Source organism: Taeniopygia guttata, chromosome 1 (genome assembly GCF_048771995.1).
Source record: "Taeniopygia guttata chromosome 1, bTaeGut7.mat, whole genome shotgun sequence".
In the NCBI taxonomy this organism is placed as follows: domain Eukaryota; kingdom Metazoa; phylum Chordata; class Aves; order Passeriformes; family Estrildidae; genus Taeniopygia; species Taeniopygia guttata.
In genome coordinates, this window is record NC_133024.1 from 32,442,065 (window position 1) to 32,461,985 (window position 19,921).

The 19,921-nt window shown below is 36.3% G+C and overlaps 1 protein-coding gene across 38 annotated transcripts in view; it reads right to left on the reverse strand.

The window, feature by feature from the left end:
• TENM4 (teneurin transmembrane protein 4) overlaps positions 1-19,921 on the reverse strand; it is a 1,535,912-nt gene that overhangs the window by 1,056,055 nt on the left and 459,936 nt on the right. For 33 of the 38 annotated variants that reach the window (XR_012058592.1, XM_072936977.1, XM_072936960.1 and 30 more), the window contains one exon: positions 4,759-4,813. The exons of 2 other annotated variants lie outside the window; for them this stretch is intronic. The gene's annotated coding sequence lies outside the window, so the exon portion shown is untranslated. Of the gene's footprint in view, positions 1-4,758; positions 4,814-10,484; positions 10,629-19,921 lie in introns of all 38 variants that reach the window. 3 more of the 38 variants (XM_072936913.1, XM_072936918.1, XM_072936897.1) reach the window with 1 other exon arrangement.

Below are 19,921 nucleotides of genomic sequence, written 5' to 3' on the forward strand. Positions count from 1 at the left end.
CAGTTCTGAAATTAATGAACAGGGACTAAAACAGGTTTGAAGCTTTTCCATTGCACTCCTGATAATTCAGAATTGTACTCAATATATTATTCCTAGGGCTAGTGTTTAAAGACCTGCTCCTGTTCTCATTTTGGATGCTTGCTGGTATATTCCATTGCAAATGACCTCTTCCTCTGTCTTTTGATCTGAACTTGAACATGGGCAGCATCACAAGTCAGCACCAGACCAAACGACTTTCTCCTCTCCCTGTATCTCCCACTTAGTCCCAGATCCCAGAAAGGCATCTGATTTCATCTGAGTGAAAGCACTAGCCACTAAAAGGCAATTAACAATTCCTGTTATGGAACCTCAAAGCTGCAAGACATCCTTTTTTAGAATAAGAGGAAATGGTATTACATTTCACTGGGGGAGGTTTAGATTGGGTATTAGGAAACATTTCTTTACAGAAAGAGTAAAGCCCTGTAAGAGCCCTATAAGAAGCTTGCCCAGGGCAGTGGTAGAATTGCTGTCCCTGGAAGTCTTAAAAAAATATGTAGATATGGCACCTGGGGACATGGTTTAGTAGTGGACATGGCAGTGATGTATTAGCAGTTAGACTTGATGATCTTAAAGGTTTTTTTGCAACCTTAATGACTTCAGGATTCTATCATCTCTTGTTCAAAGGTTGCTCTAGTAGAGGATCATCATGTCTCAGCAGCCTCAGAGTAGAGAAAGCTGACCTGATTTGGACTGTTCTATGAGTAATGTTTCTTCAACAAAGGATGAGTTGGAATCTAAACCTTGAGTATAGGCAAGTCTGGCCCAACCATCCTTCTTGCATGAATTAGAACATCTTCCTAACTATGGTAATTTATACTAGCCATCATATAGATTATCTGTCTGGCATAAATTCACTCTTTTAGTGGGGAAAAGTTTTTGACTTTAAATATTTTATTAAAAAATCATATCTCATCCTATGCTTTAAAAGAAATAATTTCTACATTTTTTTTCAGCATAGAAATGAGCATTCACACTTAGGCACTAGGATAGTAATCAAATATGTTTTTGTTTAGAACGATCTCTGGCCTGAGATTTTTCACAAATTTTACATCTGGTTCCAAAATGAGCTCAGCTGATAATCAGTGACTTATGAGAAAGCATCAAGAAACATGTCTTTTCAATCTGCTTACAAGGTCAAAAAAAATTCAACAGGATTTAATATACGTACACAAGCCTGATGTATCAGAGTGCTGTGTTTTTTTACAATGCCAACAGTTTGATGAGAATATCAATTAAACATGACTGTATAGTTAAAATTTCCATCTCTAAATGCAGCTGCAGCAAGTAACAGGACTGCTAATCAAAGCAGTGTTATAATTTAGCAGTGATGAGGAAAGCAGTAGCCGTCAGAAGGGAATAACAGAAAGGAGGCAGCTGCTTTCATATCATTTTAGTGTCCATTTCTTTAATGAGCCCGAGGAGACAGTTCCCTGCTGACTATTCATTAATTAATGGAATTTATGAGAGGAGAAGAGCTATCAGCATGCAAACAAGTGGAGAACAGGTGATAACGGTCTGTTTGCAGGGAATGAGCATATTGAGGGAAGGAAGCTTTTGAATAAAGCAAATTATCTGGAAGAGATGTTTAACAAAAAGCTAAGTTACAAATTCCTCATCTGGGCAACAATGATGTGTGGCTTACAAGTTAACAGAGATACACTATTTAAACTCAGGTTATGAAAAATCCATGGTCAGATCTGGGAGAGAGAATCAGCCCAGAGGTCTAGCACTTGTCTCTTTCCTGTTCTGAGTGACTTCCACAATTTTGCCATGACTTGATTGCATTAATAAACAGTTGGATACATCCCAGTAGGAAACTCTGTCTCCTTCCCTTTTGGTCTTTCAATGTTCTACTAGTGTCTTGACCTTTGGCTGGGAGCTCTGTGATGCCTCTCAAGGCATATCGGATTTTTCCCAGCCATGATGATCTCAGGGCACAGAGCAGAATTTGCCAAAGTCAACCTGCAGCGATTAATAAAGATAAGACAATATCACAGTGATGGGCATAGCCGCCCCTCTTTCGGGCTGGAGACCCTTTGCACGAAGGCATCAAATGGTAGCTGAGATTGCAAATTTTATTGTAGCCTCATGGTATCCGTTCACAAAGGAATTCTTTGAGCCTCTTTGCACAACTTGAGTTCTAGTAATATTAAACACCCTCAAGCCTGGTTCCAATTAATTCTCTTTGAACAGAAAGTGTAAAATGCTTTGATTTATATATATCTGTACTAAACAAAAGTCCTGATAATGCTGTTTCTGTCCATTTTCTACCATGGAGATTTTGTGTAGGATGTGTGAGGAACATAGCGGAGCTTAGCTCTGCAAGTGCAAACTCCTTAAAGATTTGATGCTAGCAACATAGGTAAGAGCAGGCGCAAGCCTGTTGTAAACAGGACAGGCTGAGGCAGCAGATACTGGACATGTGAGATAGACTGTGACCGCAAAAGTTCCAAACAGGGTCTCACCATGTTTTGGGGATTTACATTATAAAGGCCATAGTGCCAATCACACTCACAAAGTACAACATTCTTAGAAGTCTGTTCCACACAATCTTGACTCTTCTGCATATGCAGTAGCCAAAAACAAGGATTTCATTTTTGACACTATATTCTACACGCAAACTGTTCCACATATGTTCACTGAGTGGGTAGCTGTAGCACATGCTTTTTCTACTAAGTTTTCTAAATGTCAGGAATGTTACACATTTTTCTCAATGGCTTTTCTGTCAAGTGGATGGCAGAGAAGTAAACAAATAACAAAAAGAGTTGAGCAATTTTGTCCAAGGTTATTAGTTATGACTTAATGCAAAACAAATCTGGAATGCATCATTAAAAAGAAACAAAACAAACGATAGCAGTTTATTTGAGAAAATATGGAGTACAGGAAGACCCCCTCCTTTTTTACAATATTATTTTATCAAATTTGCCCCATTTTAGGGCTAAGGTGAGAAAAAGGGGTTCCATTAGAATTTTGGAGACTTGGGTAAATAAGGGGAAAAAAAAATAAATAAGGGTAAGACTTACATAACAAATAAAGTCCTTGATTCCATAAGTATGTTTACAGTTAGTTTTGAAAATTGTCCATTATATATTTTTAGTTTTACTTCATTGCTCACATCTCCCTGGATTTTTTCTAAAATCTGCAGCTCCAGGAGTACTATGAAAAACTAATTTTTTATTATAACATAGGTTAAAGTAAACAAACCCAAAACAAACAAAAACCCTACCAAAAAAACCCCACAGAAAACCTGATTGCCAAACCAAATCAAACTATCCAAACTAAACTAAACTTTAACAAAAAGATGGAAGGGGATTCTTAATCCATCTTCCTGACTTCTTGGGGTGACTCCTTCCTGCAGGTAAGGTGACTCCTTTCTACAAATCATCCTTCTATCTGTATGAAATTCTTTCATTTGCTCCAATCTAGTTCAAGAGTTATAAACAATTTCAGTGAAACATGAAAAAAAAAATTAATACAAATAATTGGCAAGTAATGAAATTATAATTTTCACTTTTTAAGTATATTCATGCAAGACTGCATGATAGAGAGTGGAAACCTTTCTTGTTTCACTGTAAAGTATTTAATTGACTTATAATAAATAATACGCAACTTTCTTGGCTCAGCTATTTCATTCACAGGAATGAAAAGTAAAGCCCCTTGAAGATAGACCACATACTGCTAATTACAAACAGATTATTCTGATTTTGACTTGGTCTCTTTGCACTTTGATGAGAAATGTTGAAAATGTTGACCATTTATCTCCTTTCATGGCTGGAAATATATGTCTAATGCCATCTTTGATCAAGTCAAAAGCTAGCTAGTGTAAATATCATGCATGAGAACACTCATATCTTTTAAGTTTGCTGATGTATTGTAGAAATTGTGTCTATCAGAAAAGACAGGAGGATTGTTCAAAGTATTATGTGCCAGGCTGCCCAAACTTTACAAAGATTTCCATATACCTGAAGTGCAAAAACTAGCTGAAGATTAAAGTGATGATTTCCAAAAGAACCTGTGACAAATCCATATACAAGCCAAACAGATTCTGGAACTGAAATTATAACCTGAGTCATATCATGTTTAATATGTAAGAAGGAAGAGGTGTTGTTTTCAAGGACATAAAGAAAAAGAAATTAAGTTATTGCTTTCGATTTCTTCATATTTTTTTTATTTTACTTTTTTTTTTTTTTTAATTGAAGCAGCTCTTCCACACATACATGGCCTGACTGTGATGAGCACCAGCAAATTAACCCTGAGATTAGCTCCATTGGTTAGAGCATAATACTAAAACCACTAAGTTTGCATGTTTGAGTCCCAGAAGGGCTGTTCACATAAGTGCTGGATTTGGTAATGCTTGTGGGTTCCTTCCAGCTTCTGAGTTGTGATAAGAATCTGGTCATGGCAATAGGAACAGAACAGCTACAGAAATACAGGTGAGTGGTGGATACAGGAACTTCCTTCTCTCATATTCAGTGGATGCACAAACACCCCAAATCTGGTGCAGGTAATGGTGACATAAACCTCCAAAACCAGCTCACATGGTTGTACCATATTTAGGCATAATATTAATAACTTTATCCACCCTTTTTGTTTGACAGCATTTTCTTCCTCTGACACAACCTACCTTTTATGAATGCTTAATTTTCTTTATACTTAGCTGTGCCTTGAAGTTGATGACAGAGAGTTTTAAAATATATAGTCCATATCTTGTACTCCTACCTTAATAAAGCCAGAAGGATGTCTCAAAAAATCCTCTGAAAATGCAGCCAACTTCCTAAGGGGAAAAAGAAAAGTATGTATGTGTATATATATATATATATACAAACACTGTGATCAAAACTATGATTGTTGAATATATGAAGATAACCAATCTGATGGGAAATTCATATACCAGCAACAAATGAAAATACCCATCCTTTTCCCCAGCATTTGGATAACCCCATCTGTAGAAGAACATTTAAATTTTTATTAAATTAATAAATATTTATTATATTAGTTTCTGCTAATATTATTATTTTTTTCCCAAATCTGATCAGCATAAGGAACTTGCCTATATATTAGATCAGAAATTATAGAGGAAATTAATAAAGATTGAAATGCTTTCTAGTCTTATCTTTAATGAGTAATAAAATAACTAATTTCTAAACAATAGCTGAACCTTCCCTCCAGATTGCTAGAAGATATTTTTTCAGTTCCACATATTTTTTCATCATTCCTGAAGGTTATCATTATTAGCCTTTCATCTTTAACTGAGACCTGAGATTAACAAAAATAAAAATTACAGATTTTAGTATAAGTTTAAAGTATTAAAAAATATATCATCTTACTGTTCTTCATGCAATTTTAGGACAATCAGTAAAAAACAAAGGCATATAATTCCAAGAAAGATGAAAGGATTAAATTGTTGGCATTATTTTTCAGTTTTAGTTAAAATGTAAGAGTAAGAGGAAATTGAATAGATTTGAATGAAACAAAATGTAAAGCTTGTTAAGAAAAACTTATTTCTTCATAAGTTTTTTACTGAGCTTCTAAAACTCATTGCTTCAAGATACCTGTGAAGTGGCCCATGAAAGCACTTAGGAAAGAAGCTTGATTTCCAAACTTGCAGAAAAGTAAAAATTACTGGGCTTTAGGCTTTGCAGCCTGAAAATTTTATTTCAGTTCTAATTAGAGAATTTCTCACTCAAATACCTTGGCCTTTGTGTTTCTATGATGAAATGACCAAATGAAGTAGTATAAGGATAGGCTTGGACATTTGTTTTCAACAACTTATGTATTCATCACTAGTTCTGGGAGGGATGAAAGAACCTCACCGTAAGAAGCTGAATTATCACTGATTTACTTTCAGTTTATTTATGCAGGTATATCCTTAAAGGCTGAGGCCATGAGTCTGTAAGTGCAATCTGTATTTCAATGCAACTGTTATTTCTGAATAAAAGCCTAAGTTACAGCACCCATTTTAAGACCCTTTAAAAATACATTTTTTTCCTAGTAACCAGCAGAAAATACAGAGGTCAGTCTTGACCTCCTCATCAAATTTGCTGCTCATAGAGACAGAGCTGCTTGTTTCAGATTCAAGTACCAATTTCACCTTTTGTACCTCATTTTGCTTAAATTTCATGGCATAATTCAGAAATACTTTGCTAGCACCTTCCTGTAGAGTGGAAGATCTCAGTGGAGAGGTTTCATAGTCATAGAATCATATAATATGCTGATTTGGAGGGGACCCATCAGTGTGGGAATCCAGGGCTTCCCTCTGGCTGCCCTGGAAGGCCTGGGACCCTGGCATGGGGTCAGGAACCCCCCTGTACAGAGCCCCGAGGGACACTGTCTTTGATCTCTGTCCATGAAAAAGAGTTTTCAATCTTACAGGATGAATTACGAGTTCTGAGTGTTGATATAAGTAATACTTAAGTGTGGCACGGGTGCAAAAGTAAAATTTTAGGATTCTAGATTAGGGGTTCAAAGGGGATAAGATGGAGGAAATTGGGTGTGTCTTGTCCTTTTTCTCCTTCTTCATGCCCTCCATGTTTCAGTGTAGTGTTGGCATTTTTCTATTGGTTTAGGCTGGGGACACACTGTTCAACGTAGGTGATAGATATTAGCATGTTGTTGTAAATATAGCACAGGTAGTTTCTGGTATATAATGTTTGTAACATCCCACTGAGGGGCAGAGCCCCGCACACTGCCCTGCAGGACAGACCTGTGGCAGGGCAGCAGAACATGTTAGAGATAAGCATGAATAAACTGTTGCTATCGCGCTGGCATGGTAGTGTGGAGGAAGGGATTTAGAAAGGCCTTGGGAATTGGAAACTGAGGAAAAGATACATTTAGGTATGAGGAAAAGATACATTTATGTATGCCCCATTGTTTCGGGAAAGTTTCGCTTCAGCATCTTTATGTAAACCCCCTTCTCCCCACCCCTGAGCAGTTCCCATTGGACCTGACCCATGGGGTGGTTCTGATGGGCCCATGCTGAACACTGTCTCTATTGTTTAGACCTTATCTCTTAATTTTGCTGTATAAAACTGTATCTGGGCAGTAGCCCAGGGTCTTTTGTCCCTGCAACCGTTCAGGCAATACAATCTTTCTGGACTGCACACAATTGACCTCTCTTCGTCTCTTTATCTCGACTCCTTGCGGCGACCGAGGCGCACCGCCGCTCGGACCGTGCTATCCCAGCCGCTGCCTGGTGAGCCCAGTGCAGCGGGACCGCGGCAAACCCCGGTTCCCTGAGGGGACAGCTAGCCGGAGGGGTCCCGGGGGGCCGGGGAGGGACGGGGGACAGCCGCAAGTGACGCCCGAAAGCCGCAATAAACAACCTTGCAAAACAGCACAGATGAATTATGGCTTCTTCTTTGGCAACGGGGCAGAAAGACAGAGACTTTCTACAATCTCGGAATCATCAATCCCTCAGATTCCGACACTCAGGATCATCAAGTCCAACTCCTAGCCCTGCACAGCACCACCCACAAGTCACCCTGTGCGCCTGGGAGCACTTTTCAAACATGGTTGAATTCTGTCAGGCTTGGTGCTCTGAGCGCTTCCCTGCAGAGCCTGTTCCAGTGGTTAGCCACCCTCGGGGGGAAAAAACTTTTCCTGACATCCAGCCTAAGACTCCCCTGACTCAGTTTCACACCGTTCCCTCAAGCCCTGACACTGATCACAAATGAAAAGATTGGTACCTGCCTCTTTGCTTCTCCTTGTGAGGATGTTGAAGACCCCACTGAGGTCTCCCTCAGTCTTCTCCTCTCTCTGGGGACATCTATACCTCCCTACACAAGTCTGTAATGCCTGCTGCTCCCTTACGGCTGTTTCCAAGTATATTAAGGCATTAACATCTGCCAGCTGCACCATGGAGAAACAGCACTTACAGAGAGCATGAGTAAAGAGGACATTAGAGCTACAGCTGGAACCCATAAAATATCTTGAGGAAGGAAGTTGCGAGGAATCATATTAGTTTTCTGAAAACTGCAAAGTGGTGTGACAGTCACCAGGAAAGTTTCACCAGTGTTACTAAATGCAGGAGGAAGCAAGACCAGCACTGAGGTATTTGAAAAGAAAGTGGATAGGAAAGAAGGCCTAAATTAATTTCTCTAGGGAGTAAAGACAGGATTGACTATGTTTTCTCTGTTTTATCTAATCTGGTGGCAATTTTGTTTCCAAGTCTCTGTATTTTTTTCCCCATTTGCATGTTGTAGGAAAAGATAGGCTGTCAAACAAGCAAGGAAAAAAATATTTTTTTTCTATAATTCATTTTTCAAATTCCTGTTATTTGAATTGTAAATCCTGGAGGTCCTTTCTCTCAGAAGGAGAGACCAGCAGGTGGTTTATGTATCAAAACTGCAAAGCTTTTGTTTGATTTTCAACAGAAAAAAAAAGTAATTTTGTGTGGATCACAAAGTTAACCAGTAAGAGATGAAAAATAGTCCAATCAACCCACCAACACTGCAATTCTGTATTCCGTGGCTGAATAATCAGATCCTTCAAGCTCTACACTAGAATTTGCTCTGCAATTTACATTAGATTGTAAGCTCTGGGTGACTGTTTTCCCCCATTTCCTTAAGTTTAGGTTAACATGGCTATAACACTATGACTATTTCAAAATAAAATCTTAAGTCACATGGATCACATGAATACAACTTAGGAACCACATTTTAGCCCGGTCTTCTTGTTCATTGCATGAAACTGGCCAGTCCCATCCAGAAAACTTGATATCTATTATTTCTAATTCCTCACACATGTTATGCATATCTCCATGTGTTTTAGTCAATTTATATTCATATTCGTTATTCTCAATGTTCCTATTTACTGTAGCTTTAAATTCATGTGCATATATTGATTTCAGTTCCATTTACTCCCAGTTCGCCTTGGCATTACCAGGGAAGAGAGCCATACACACAAATCTTATGATGAATTGGTATCTTTTCAAAGAGATGTGAAAGTAAACACTGCCGTGATCAATTTGAGATAAATTTTGCCAGATATATATTTTTTTAAATTTTCCATCTATTACAAATGTGTATGAGTTATTGGAAATGTTGGTTCTCGTGAAGAAAAGAAAACCCTCGTAAATTCCACTGAGTAACAAACTATTTTGAATGACTCTATATTTGAGTAGCTCATAAATATGCCTGGTTTCAGCCCTAGATTTACTATATTTTTAATTTTCCAACAGATTTGCCATAGTTTTAAGGCTTTCATCTGAAGGCTGGTCTATTTAAAGGGCACAATGTATTTAACTATTCAAAAAGTCTCTTGATCCTATGAATGCACTTTGCTAGTAACGGGATAGTCATTTTCCAGGCCAGTAAAAAGCTATTACTCACTGGAACACAAACAGATTGTGAGAGGGAAAGCTCATGCTGATGGCTGGCAGCCTGACAAAGGGAAGTGGGAAATATGGCCCTTTCCTGAATTAAGTTGCATTGACTCTATCTGTTCCAAACATTTGACTCCTTTCTTCTTGTGATACTTATGACAATAATAGGATAACAGATTTATGTCATGAAGGCACTGACCTTTGTCAGAAAGAACATTTTGACAGGAAAAGATGTGATATGCTGCTCCACTCTATAGTTTTGACAATGACTGACAGTATGGCTGTATATCGACAAGGCTAAGCTTATGCTTATGTTTTTACATTGTCATCCTTGGATTAGCTCCTGGGATTTTGTCATCTTTGATCACATATCTTTTCTAATTAAATGCCTAGATAGAGACAATTTACGCTGCTGAGAAGCCTTGATTCACCTTACACCCATAGAAGTGACTTGTGTTCTAAGTAAAGATGAATTTTGGGTGAAGGGACAGCTAAACCTAGTGAACATTGATGCTTCTTTTCCTTTACTCCATGGTAAAGATGCTCTTACCTTAAGGAAGTCTAGTTTATACTGCCTGTTTTTTGAAAGTTTTATGTTGATAATGCAATTTGATTCTTCTAATTTTTCTATAAAAGGGTTAGGTTTGATGGAATGTGACTAAACTTTGAGAAGAGAGGTGTTACTGGAGGGAATTTAAATATTTAGGGTATGATCAATACTTGGGTGAAATTATTCTTTTTGTCTTTAGGATTGGTGGCCACAGGCACTTCATCATCAAAGCAGCAAAGAAAAAAGCCATCTATCCAGATAGTTAGAAAAGGCAAAATGGAAAGAGGCACAGAAAAAAACCATTTGTCCAAAGAGAGGCTGCAAATGTTCAGTTCGGAAGATTTTTAAAATTAGAAATTATGACTTCCCATGTACACTTCAGTAACCAAACTGAACTGTTAATCTTGCCTGGTTTTCTTGTGTGTGCACTGGCCTCTTATTTGATGGGGATTGCAGCACGGTATTCTGCAATTTGTATTTTGTTGGTGTAGCATGAAGAATATCTTTCATACTGTGCAAAGCAAACAAAATCGACATCTCTGCCCTTGATGATCTTATCTCGTAAACTCTTACCCATGAGCAACTTTTATTCACTTGCAGTCTATTTCTGTTCACAGTGAAATCACTGGTGAAATTCCCAACACTTCCAGCAGAGCAGGATCAAAATCAGGAATATTAACATTGACTTTTGTGGGAACTCTCGGAGAACAAATCAAACTGGAAGACAGTCAAAGCAACAAAAACTTGTTTTCTGTCTTTCACCTTCCAAGATTTGGATATAAAATTGCATCACTTTTCATTCAGGTTTTTGAGTGACATATAATGAGGTTTCATTGTTCACTATGACACTTTGACAAATGTTGTGTTACTATTGCTCCTAAGAGTTACTATACAAAACATCCCCACTCCAGAAGCATAGCACAAGTATAGTGAGAATCCAAATGAATTATGCATGAAACATGAGAAAGGAAGCAAATGTTAACTAATCTCAAAATGGGTCAAAATCATGACAATTTAGTTAGTGACAAATTAAGTCATTTTTCTACAATATTAACCAACTGTGCCCCTTTTGATTTGTGTCCCTACTGATTTGCAGAGCACAAAACATCATTTTCCAGGCAGATGGGCAATTTCCCTTGCAGAGGGGAAATTTAGCTTCTACTTGCCAGACATAATGAGAACCAATAAATTAGGCAAAACTGCTATTTACCTAAGATGAAATATTGATGGCCAGGCCTATGAGAATGCTAATGTCTACATTCATCATTTTTTTTTAGTCTTGAAATTTAGAGCACAGTAACAGAAGTTGTGATAGATCTATGTATCACAGATACAGTAACATTAGAAAAGGTACCAACCACGGAATGCAAATATAATGCAACTGAAAAATTCCAATTGCTTCTACATTAATTTTAGTTTTATCAGGTAAGATTAAATGGGATGTAAAGCAGCACCAAGTACAAACAGTATGGCTTGAAGTACTGAGAGCAGATTAGAAGATCTTTTCACTTTTATAATACCAGTGACTAGAAGCTGGTATGCAAGATTTGGGACATGATATGGTGGTCTTTATCCCATTCCCAGATTTGTGATGCCATATGTCTCCTTCATATGGCAGTGTAATCTGAGCACAAGGATTAGAACAAACCTTTAAAGACAGGAAGTTACCATATGACTGAATAAAGCAAGATTAATATCTTAATTTAGGAGAATAAAAGTGATCCATGTCACTAAATGCCTTAAACTCCAAATTTTGAAGACCGTATTCTGAAAGAGAATATATTTAAAGGCATGAAAGCAAGTGGAAAATAAGTTAAAATACAATACTCATTTAGCATGAGAATATTAAAGGCCATTAATTTGATAATTCAGACAATAGAATGGCCTGTAGGAAACTGTAAACACAAACACATCCTGTCAACATATGCATGGAAATCACAGATTTGTGATTCCTCTGCAGATTTGTGCACAACTGCACAACTTTGGGCACAACTGAACAATGGTTACTGGCAGGAGTTTTCAATAACAGAGTGCAGTGATGGATAAATGCAAGCATGGATACCTATGGATGGACAGCACTTGCATGGATAATACATATGGAGCTCTGCAAAGGAACCGGCCATAATGTTTGTTGAGACCTTATGAGTGATAAACAGAGGTAAGATCATGATGGGAGAAAGTAAAGTTGTGTCAAGCTTCTGATGATCAGTCTGATCAAAAAGAGACAGTGACTGAAGTTTCCTTGAAATCATCTGTTCATTAGTCTTGGTTTTCATGGAAGACATTAGTCATATTTGCTACAAAGGTCACACAATAATCCCAGAAACTTCCAGTTTGTTTTAATACATCTCCTTGAATGAATTGAGAAGATCCCTGACAAGAAGGACTTGAGGGTAGTGGACAATAAAAATTTTCTTCAGGCAAGGAAAGCGTAGATTCCCCCTAGCTCAGCTACCATAAGAATTTATCCAGGGTACAATGCCTAGTTTAGTGCCCTCTTGTATGAGAGCGACATACTGAGGAAAGTCCAGCAGCAGCCACTAAGATCAGTGACTGGAGCACATGACCTACAAGGAAGCATTTAGAGAGCTGAAAGTGTTGAGCTAGATTAAAAAAATGCTGTCTTCAATGACAAAAGGAAACAATGATACAGTGGATAGATAGGCTAACCACCTGTGAGGTCCACTGTAAAAATAGAAGTGGCAAAAAGGAAAATTCAGTTTGAATATTAGTATAATAGCTTTTGTGATGACAGTAATTTAACACTGGAGCAGATTTCTCAGTGAGGCTGTGGAGTTTCCAACATTATTGAGGGTCTCCATGCATCCCTGAAAAACCTGGTCTGAATTTGAAGCTGGTCCTACAGAAAGTTGGACTAGGTAATCTCAGAGAGTCTTTCCAATCTTAATAACTCCATAATTCTTTGACTTTAATTATATAGCAAAGAATAGATCAGAGGAGAGTAAGGCATAGCATCACGGTAGTAGGAGGCAGCAGCGAGCACAGTTTTCTTAAAAGTTTTCTATGGAAATGTTAGTAGAACAGTGCTTGGAAGCTAAATACAGTGATTTAATTTTTCCAACATGTGAAAAAGAATGTTTTAAATACAACTTCATTCTGAAACAACATCCTGACACCTTCAGCCACTGTTAAAATGCAAAAAAAAACCCCAAAAAAACAACAAAAGAATAATGCTTATGCAATTAAAAAGAAAAAAGAAGAAAAAAGTAGAGAAGACAATTTGCAAGTAAGATTGCAAGTAGTGTGATAGGATACAAACGATATTTATCTAAACCTTTGGCTTCTGATATAGCTCCTTTGCACTGATCAGCTGAGCTAGTAAAACTCCTGGGAATTCTCCTTGTGTAAGGAAAACCCTAGCTGGCAAAGAAAGCAAGCATGGTCTGCTTTGCTCCAGGGTACTGAAGAGAAGATAATTTCCAGGGCAGGAGTGGGAAACTAAAATAGCTCTTTATAATGGATACTCGTTTCGACAGTAATGAAGACTATCACCTCTCCATATAAGTACCTAAATATATAGAAGTATATATACATATATGTTGAACAATGAGACTATTGAGAACAGATGTGCATTTCATAGGGTTTTGATAAAAAAGTTTCACTTTTTAAACAAACCCTGCAACAATACAAAAGCTCATGATAAACACTAAATTTTGGACACATTTAAATTTTATCAAAATAAATTAATACTATAAAATAATGCTAGAGAAAAAAAAATCTTTATTACTTATTGGAATTATTTTTTCTGTCAGATTTACACTGCTTTCCATTGCAGTAATTGAAATATGATGCTGAATTCTGATTTTTCTTATATAACAATATAAATCCAAAGAGGTATAATTATTTGAGTGTTTGTTTTGAGCATTTACATGGTTTACCAAGAACAAAATTTATTTTGTACATTTCCAGCCTTCAAGCATTTTTTGTAGGTCAAGGGATAACTGATTTTAGCACAGAAAATAATAATATAATCAACATTTTAAAGCACATTCCTTTTGAAATGAACTCTTATTTACAGAGACTAATGAGAAAAACATTAAAAATACATTATTTTAAATCTATATTAGTCATATATTTGTATTTTCTTAGGGTAAACTGCTGAATTCTAGACAAACCTGCCCTGTTAATAAATTTTATTTATGAATGATGTCAATGTATAATTTTCAGTACAGCCCAGAGACTGAAAAGTCTTCCTCTGTCATTCAAATTTGGTCTAGTTCTGAATTCCATATGAAATTTCAGACAGGAAGATTTATGTAATATGCACAGAGTGCAGTAATCCACTGCACTACAAAGTCCATTAATTTTGAATACTGCTATCAATTTGGCTACATGTCATGGTGAAAACTACATTATTACCTTTATAAAAAGGCCTGTACTGATACAAGGCCTCATTTTTACTTTCTGGATACTTTATGCAGTTTTGTACACACACATGAATAGGCAAAAAAATCTCAAAACTTATACATGTATGTTAAATATTTGCCCTTATATTTCTTATGTTTTAGTATCAGTATATCAGGATGCTTGCTTAATTAAATTAGAGATCTTTTACTTGTTTGTTTTCATTGTTAATCTTTGCAAATTTACATTAGTCATAAATGGAAGCTAATGAAATTAAATACCAGCAATAGAAGGTAAACCCAACTATTTCCTTTTTTTTTTTTTTTTTTTTAAGATTTAAAAGAATCAGACTAAGAGTCTAAGGGGAAATTTTTGAATTGGGTAAAATATTCATTTTTATAGAAGTAAGAGCCCCTTTTCTGTTTTAGAACAGAGACTCACATTGTCTAGATTCAGATACCTATAACATTTACCTTCAATGAGGAGGGAAGAACCAGATAATTCTTGATAAAGTTGGGGCATGTGAGCATGTAAATCCATCAACCGAAAACTCTCAGGCTGAACTCAGCAAGTTGATGAGGTGGACTGGCAGAAACCCCATAATATAATTATTGAAATATAGTTTCAATAAATATAAGGATTTTTTTTTTTTCTAATTTGACTTGCTTTGAGCAGGGGGTTAGACTAGAGAGCTTCTGAAAGTCCTTCTAAAGTAAGTTATTCTCTGAATTTAAAGAGAGAGTTTATCGCCATCTTCAGCTAGCAAATAGATATGTATAGGATAAGACACAAGCTGGAATTCAGGAAATTCCAGATAAATGTACAGAAAAACCTCTTCATCATGACAGCAGTCAAGCACCTGGAAAGAGGACAAGAGAAATTATGAAATTTCCAGACTGAGCTATTCAGAATTTGGCTGAAAAAGATCTGAGCATTCTCATAGAATTTTGAGGTTAGATAGCCTTGTTGTTTGTGGACTTCACCAACTATAAGTTCATTTTCCACTGAAACAATTAACTGATTTGGAACATATAAAATTACCATAAATTTTTGTTCCACTTTCAAGTCTTGCATGAAAAGACTCTTTCAGGAATTATGCATTATTTTTTTAAATAGAAATATCAACATCTGGTTGCAAAACCACTCCAGAGCAGCATTTCTCTTCTCCACACATATTCCCACACATATTCAGTGCATTATTTTTCAGCAATTTCTGTCTCAAGTTTGCATTTGCAAAGCTAGAAGGCCTTCTAAAAATATGGCTATTTATGTATATGATCAATCCCACAAAATGCATAGGCAGTAATTTACCACAGATTGCTGCACTTGTAAATGAGACAGAATTGGTTAGAGCTGGAAATAATCAATGATTATATGACCTAATCTAATTTTTGTTTAGCTTTGGATTGTCTCCAAGACAATCCAAACTTATGACACGTTAACTGAAAAAAAAATCCCTCACATATTTTTTTCCAGACTCAACTTTATTCTCCATTTTCTCTGCCTTCTCCCAACACCAGTTACGTGGTGGGAGGGAGAATGGGGGCTGTGGTCAGTCCATCATATGTTGCCTCTGCCACGTTTTCCTCCTCAGGGAAATTCTTCACACTCTTTCCCTGCTCCAGCGTAGGGTTCCACCCACATGAGACAGTCTTCCATGGACTTCTCCAGCAGGAATCCTTCCCTGGGATTGCACTTCACACAGGGCTCCAGCATGAGTCCCGCTGTATTTCAGGGGTGTCCGTCTTGGAGCTGGCTGGCAATGATTCCCTTTGCCATGGGGGAAGCTTCTAGAAGCTTGTAACAGAAGACATTCCTGCACTGCCCCCACTATCAAAATTTTACCACACAGACCCAATATATATGGATTGGCATCATTGATCAGGTTTACAATTTATCTGCTGGAAATGGTGAATTGTGCCAGAGATAAACTATATTTTTGCCTTGCCACAATAAAGGTTTCATCTTTCATCACAAAGCCTCAAGATTGTCTCTCAAGAGAGGAAATACTGGCAGTGATAATTTAAAGGACACTATTAAAGAAACAAGGTAGAAAAACTCTATTCAGTTTGGTTTTCATCAGTGTTTACTGTGTTATCAAATTGACACAAATCTCACTGAATTGATTCACTATAAAGTGTGCACAATGTGGCTCACATTATTCCCCTCAAAGAATATTACTTTTATACCACACCGTCACCATGCAGCTTTGCTTTTCAGTAGACTCCATAACATCATGAATATTTTTACCCAAGCAAATTTAAACAGGAAGAGGCATCTTTTTTATAGTACCTTCAAGTTAATTGTATAAAATTGTAACTGAAACTTCAGAAAAGCTAAATATAGGAGAAAGAGGATATTTTTTCATCACTATGGAACATTTCCTGGTTGGATTTCTTCCTTTTTTTTTTTTTTTTCTTTTAATTTCATGGGACCTACTGTATTTTAAATAATATTCCATTGAAAGTATATTGCACAATTCATTGTATTCATCCAGTTTTCCACCACAAATACTAGAATATGGTGGAAGGAAACATTTGAACCTCACCACCAATGGTCAATTCCTGTTCTTCTTTTATCTACACTGATGTTCTAGCTTCAGTATCCTTCTGATATTTCCTTTCAGATATTTTCTTTCTTTTAGTAAAAATGAGGTCTGCAGGGTTTTTTTTCTCTTTTCCATACTTAAACTGTAACATAGCTTTGCTTTGACATTTTTGGCATCTTTGAAGTGAATGAAGTAGTGAAAAAACATCTATACATTTGGATTATTAGGATCATGGCTAAAGGGACTTTTTCATATTATTTCTACTAGCACTGTAATTTTTAATATTAAGTTTAATTTATAGCAGTAGGAACTCAAAACCATACCAATGACTTCAGTGAGTTTACCCTAACTTTCACTGAGAAGAGGCTTGACAGTTGAAGATCATTGAAGTTGGTCCAGATTTACCTCAGTAATATTTTAGACAATGAATCTGAGATTTGTTTATGGGAGTATGAAAGGGTAATTTTCAGAGGACAATACAAGGCCAAATTGAATTATCATGAACAGCATCCCTGAGAAACCAATGACTTAGCTTTTATTTGCTGAGAACATTCTCTTACAGGCTGGATGGCTTCTTGGAGGAGACAAGAAAGGTCAAAATCCTATTTACAAGCACTAGTAGTACATTGTCATATCTCTGACATATTTCTATTAAAGTATTAAATATAGCTCAGCCCTTAATGACTTTCAACAAAGAACTGCCAGTTCAAATAGACATCTTTAGGGTCTTGTGTTTGTATTTTTTTTATTTTGAGCTATCTTCTTGAGCTATCTTATGTGGCATAAAATATTACTTATCATTTAACAACCTGAATAGCCATTAAAACACCATCTGAAACAAAACATATACACTGTTTATTAAGTCCATTTGTGTATAGCATTGGCTTCTAAAACCACTCAGACTTGTTAATTCAATGATTAGACAATAAAAAATATGTTCTGCTCATTTGTATTAGTGTAACATCTAATAAAACAACCTCCAAGCCATGACTTGGAGGAGAAATTTATTTTCATATTATTCACAGTGAATTGCTCTTGATATTAATTACACAAGAGCAATGATATTGAATCTATTGCTTTTTAGAGCCTCCTGTACCCTGTAGTCTGACTGATCTTCATTTTCCTTTTACAACATACCAGGGAAAATATGATACCTATAATATAGAACTGGACATGTACAAGCTGAAATGATCCAAATTAGCTGCAAAACCAGCTACTAAGTCACAGCCAACAATGCTGCGTTCAAGGCTAGGAGACTGCCAATAGAGGAAAGAAGTCACTACCTAATGGAAATAAATCTTAATGTTGATGAGGCAGGGAAAATTAAGGAAGTGATACAGAAGAGTCCAAGATAATTGCATTCTGCCTTAATGAACTTGCTGTTTAATTTTTCTAGCTAGAGTCATTTATGGTTTCTTTAAATTTGGGGATACATTTGCGTTGTCCTGTTGGGATCAATGTTATTTTCTATCAATTTAGGTGTGGTTTTGTCCTTGAATTATAGTCAATGCTGTAGTATAAACCAAGCTTGGTTAAAAATAAAACAAAAATAATCATACGAAAAATGCTTTTTTTTGCTCAGTCAAGTAACTGTGGTTTTAACAACTCTTACATATTTAGAAGCTGAGAGAGAGAGAATGAGACATTTTGAAAAAGAGTTAGTTGGGAAGATGAAGAATTTAAAGAGTTCTCAAACCAAGTTTAGAAAAAATTTGAAGGTGGAAATAAAGACATAAGGGATAAGAAATTTCAGAAAACTTAGAAGAGATCAAAGAAGCAATTTGCCTACTTATATACAGCACAGATGAGAAAGGTGGTTTCTATCATTTTGTTTTAAATTTGTCAAAAAAGTTCTACCCCCATGAGGAATAATTTCAAAGAAAGATACATGAAATTCAAAATACATGAAACTAGTGAAACAGCACCACTCAGAAAGACTTGCTCCAAATTTTACACACGATGATCAATTCACATATGTAATCAAGACAGAAGTTTCCAGGAAAAATGTGCCCTACATTGTGAAATTGAAACAGTTGGGGGTTTTCTACATCTGAGAAATAGAAACCCTAACTTATGTTATTTCCTTCTAAAAGAGTCAAAAGATAATATCATATCTATAGAAAACCAGCCATGGATGCCAAATTCCAAAACTTGCTTTGTTGAAAGTCTTAGAGGTATTTCTGGTGAGTTAATTGCTCCTTTTTTGTAGAATTACCCTGTGAAATGTAAAATAAAGGTAACTGAAAGTTTCTCCTGTGGAGTTCAATATGAGGAGACAGAGACAAGAACTGTGCAAAGACCATGTTCTTTTCCTGTTTCCATGGTGATACAGTTCTGGAAAAGATACTCCCATTCAAACTGGTGGATCCTTCTAAAACATATTATTAAGTAGATTAACAGTGCTTTTTAAGCATTGGAATGAAGTTCCTGAGCCCCATTCAAACTCTTTCCATCCCTCCCCATTTAGAGAGCATGAGCTAAGAGGAATCACAATGTAGAAAGGCCACAGAAAGCAGGAAGATTCGTGAAGCCTCCCATTTTGAAAAATAAAGTATTCAGATGTAAAGTCTCCAAAAATGGCTCACATTCCTTACATATTTATTGAAATACAGAATTTCTGGATAAAAAAAAATGTCTCAGAGATGTATCTATTTGTTGATATGACATCTTCATAATCTACCTATGTTGCTGCATGCTGGAACTTAAGACTCACAATTTACTGAAGACATGAATTTTAATGATTTGGCATTGAGTTTTCTCTCTTATGTATGCACTTACAGTAGTAAGGAAGATGAACCATTTAAATGGAGATAGAACTTGTCATCATATTAATCATACCTATTAAAAATTAGACAAGCTACTGGGCATACATTTCCCTCTTGCAAACATCAAACCTTGAAGCTAAGGTCAAGAAAAAAATGCTCAATATACTTATGTTAGGCCATCCTTGAAATCAGCATAGGTCTGAGAATGTGTGAATAGGAACTTAGGACAATTATTTCTCATGAGAAAGAGAAAGACAGATAGTCATTGTCTGTTGTCACTGCAGGGGAAGTAGAATATAATATATGGAAAGATCAATCTCTGTTTAGTTCAT